The sequence below is a fragment of the Asparagus officinalis genome, chromosome 4 (assembly GCF_001876935.1).
Source record: "Asparagus officinalis chromosome 4, Aspof.V1, whole genome shotgun sequence".
NCBI lineage: Eukaryota > Viridiplantae > Streptophyta > Magnoliopsida > Asparagales > Asparagaceae > Asparagus > Asparagus officinalis.
In genome coordinates, this window is record NC_033797.1 from 138,608,082 (window position 1) to 138,612,532 (window position 4,451).

The following is a 4,451-nucleotide window of genomic DNA, read 5'->3' on the forward strand; positions in this document are numbered from 1 at the left end:
TTTTTTCTTTGATTCTTGTAATTGTGATTTTTTTGTATGGGGGCAGCGCAGTTGCTTGGTGCGGGAAGCTGAATGCTATTGCTTGTGCGTCAGAGACCTGTGCGAGAATACCTAGGTTTGTGTTACTTTTCAAAGGCTTCTTTTTCTTCTTGTTAATTATTCTTTTCTAGTGAGAATCAATGATGAAAACCATGCATATCGTTGAGTACATACAGTTCAGAAGAACGGAAATAGGCTGGATTTTATAGATTGAGGGTATTATCCGGAATTATTACGTCTTTGGTCAGTTTTAGATTTGTCCCCTTCACACTAAGTTGAAAATGGAAATAACAATGTAGGGTCTCGGCTTATGTGATTCGGAGGGATGATAGTTGTTTTGCGCTTGTGGATTTAAGTTATAATCGTAATCGTAATCCATTATCTTTATTGTTAGAGGTTGCATTTGTTATTGTAGGAGTTGACAAGTATATTTCACAAATTTATTATACAAAAGCATTTGAATTCAGTGGTGTCGGGCATCACAGTTCTTTTCTTTTCTTTTCTTTTTTGAAGATTTGCATGTAAGCGGCACTTAAAAGGGCCTACATAATGGGGTAAAGGCTATCTTTAAAGGGAGGAATGTCCATTATGGCATGACTTATATTTTGCATTTACATCCTTCTACTGCACAAACAGGTCAGAACTAAGCCTTCGCCCGCTACCAAACACTATGATACTCCCCTAACATCCGTCATTACTTTATGAACCTGTGCGTGGTGAGCCTACAGTAGTATGCAGCTGATTTTAGGTCGTCAAACTTTTTTCTATAGCATTTAGCGAGATTTGGACCAATGGCTTACTATTTGGATCGAGAATATTCTTACCACCTGAGCTTAGGCAAGGTGGTACACACATCTTAATAGTGAAAAACCATATTTCATGAATAGGACATGCTTTTTTATGACTATTAACTCCATGAATTCGTAAAATACCTTGGATCTTTAATTAAAAGCAGCCAAAAAAGCTTTCCATAAATGTTCTGTTCTTTTTTTGTTGTTGTGGACTTCATTGAAGTCCTTATTTGACTAGATGTGGTTCTGAAATCTTGTTTGGAAAGAGATCTAGTCCCATGATTTATCTCTTTAATATTATTTCGACATTCCTTCCTTTCAACTACAAATCCTATTTAATATCAAGATCTAGATTGGCTGCTGGAGTAATTAACCTTTCTCATTCAATTAATCTTTCATACTTGTTACTCATTACTCATTACTAATACTAAAACATTTGGGGTAGCCAATCAATTGTTGACTGCAGATTGCAGTGTTCTGGGTTGATGGGTTGGGGCAGTTGCACCAATTAGGTTTATGGCCTGCATAAATGACAAGCAAGAATGAACACCGAGGGTTTATCTCTCAGTAAGCCCCTTGATTTAAAGTTAGTAAGGTTGAAAAAGAATATTGTCTTAACTTGGTCTTTTCGCATTCCTGTGTCTATCTCCTGCGGTCATTCTGTCTAGCTATTTGCTCTATTCAACTGTTTTTTTATCTCGCTGAATCTCCACTATTGCTTGAAATACGTCTTTTTACTTGGACCTAGTTTGTACTTGTCTTGTTAATTATTGACAACGGAGACAAGCAGATTAGGTGGATACAAATTATCTTGTGTTGGAAATACTTAACTTCAGTTACAATGTCCTAATATCTTCAGTTCTATCTTTTATTGTCTAGGTTGTCTCGTAGATAATCGGACCTTATGACCAGAGGTACTCGATCTCTGGAAGCAGTATCACAAATAACTTTGGAATTTATTAAAACCATTAGCTTCATAATTCAAATTGTGTAAACTTCATATTCACGAAAACTTTCATAATGTTTTAGTTGTCTTTTTGTACATTTGGCAAGAAATTTTAATTATATTAACAAGGAGCATGCACATAGAGAGAAAATGCTGCAAAACGTGAGTCCGGTTCCTCCACAAATAAATAAGTAAAGACTTAAGGATCTGGCTGTTACCCCCTACAACCAACACCTCCACCCCCAAAAAAAATTTGTCATTGGTCGTTTCACAGTTGTCAACCCAGTAAAATGATATTAATATATCTTGAGCTTTTTAGAGGTCAAATGACTATATTGTTCATCTATTACTGTGTTCAGATTTCATTATCAAGAGAGATATGTTTGTTTGTTTACTTACTCAGAATGGAAAGATTTGCATTTGTATCCGACTATCCAATATGTTACTTTTTAAGCCTGTAACTGTACTTTGCTGGAATATCTTTTCAGCTCCAATGCAAACCCACCATTTTGGATCCCGATACATATTATCAACCCGGAGAGGCCCACAGAGTGTGCTGTTTTTAATGTTAAAGCAGGTATGCTGCAGTTATTCTTCACTTCCTTGACATCAGCAATAAATTAGTGCTCATTTGACCATCATGAGTATGGAGATGATTTGTGCTTAATGTAAGTGCTTAAGTTTTAGAAATCTTGTCTAAAAAAGATGGTGTTTCTTAGTTAGCTTTCTTCATCTATATTTCCTTATATTTCTTTGTTTTGCTCCTTACTGTCAATTGTTTCTTTTTCACATTTTCCTTTTGGCTGTGTTTGGTATGAGGGAAAGGAAAAAAAAAAAAAAGAAAGAGAAAAGGAATGAGAAAAGAAAGGAAAAGAAAAAGAAAGAAAAATAAGATTTCTTTTGTTGTTTGGTTAGCTAGAAAGTTGTGTACTCTGATATGTTTAAATATTTCTTGTCTTCTATATATAAGATTCTAGCTCTGGGAGTTTTTTTAGGTTAATTTCAAAAAAGCCCATGAACTTTGAGGTGGTTGCAGAAAACCCTCTTGACTATTTTAGTCCTTCTTATCATGATTTGATGTATGACCTATTAGACTTAATGGTGTCACTTTGGGGGTTAAAGTGAAAAAATTTCAAAGGATTTAGTAGAATAAAAAAATTTTTTTGGGGCGGGCGGGGGCGGGGCGGGGGGTGCAAAATCTCTCAAAATTCTAGGGTTTCTTTTGGAATTAAATAAGCTTGGGGGTTCAAGGGGTTTTCTAAAATTAAAATATTTCCCCCTTACATGGGCCTTAACATTCAGCTCATTCGATTTTTTATTATTCTTTACCTGAACTTGGGGCCATATGATAGAAACTGAGCTTTGATCTAAATTTATCCTGGGGCCCCCATGTAATCAAAATGGGACGGGGAGTGCCTTTTGGTGCTCGAGGAGGCGATCGAGCAGCCTTCTGCTGTGGCCCGATGTTTTTTCCCTTCATTTCCACTGGGTCCGGGCGATGAAAACCAAAATGAAAATTATAATAGGGATTTTCCCTCTGAATTTTCATTTTCCCTTTTCTTTTTATCTTTCTTCCTAACCAAACTACAAAACCCTATTTCCATTTCCATTTTCTTTTCGTTTCCTTCATTTCCCTTCAAACCAAACAGATTCTTCATGTCCGCATGACTATCTACTTCCATATTGTCTTTTCATGTCCTTTGGTTTTTGGTCAGTTTCATGTATTTCTGGGGACAAGGTGGGTAGGTATAGGATTTAAAAAAGCTAGGGGATAGAGACATTTGACTTTTTTTTGAAGAGAGGAAGCATGATTTTCAAATCTTAAGGGGTGGAGGCAATTTTCCCTTAATAAAATAAGGAAATTGTAAGATTTATGAATTTTCTGGTTGAAGGACTCTTCTGCATAATGGAGTTTGAGTTATAATTTTTAGTTTTAAGGCATTTCAGTTGTACAAGTTTGTTTTTTAATTTTAGTTTAAGTACATTTCAGTCTTTTAAAATGAACTTTATTTTGGAGACGTTTCAATAAAATTTGTTTAGTTTTTGGTTAGAAACATTTTGATCTACAAGTTTTTATTTTAGTTTAGAGACATTATGTCATAGTTTGATTTTAGTTTAGGGTTGTTTCGGACCATATTGTCTGGTTTTAGTTCGTGGACATTTCATTAAGTATTTATATGATTTTAGATTAGGAATATTTCAAACTAGAAGATTTGACTTTAGTTTAGAAGGTGAGTCTTGGCGCAAACGGTAACGTTGCCGTGTGACCTTGTGGTCACTGGTCGAGTCTTGAAAACAGCCTAGCCACATGCGGGGGTAATGCTGCATACATCTAACCCTCACTAGACCACAAAGTGATGGGAGCCTCGTGCACCGAGTCATCCTCTTTTTATGGTCCATTTCATCTGATTTTAGTTGAGGGACATTTTGGTCCATAATTTGATTGTATGGGCTGATGAGATCTTATTGATCTGTAAATACTTCTACTTACCTTTGTTGTTTTTTGTTCCATATTTGTTGGGCAAATGCTATTTGATAGTATAAGAGTAACCATATATTGTTTTCATTCTTTTAGACTATTTTCGATGGGCGTATTACATTTCTTAGCTAGTTTACATATTGCATCTTACAAACCCATATCTTATGGAATTTAACGTGTTCATTACATTTTTTGT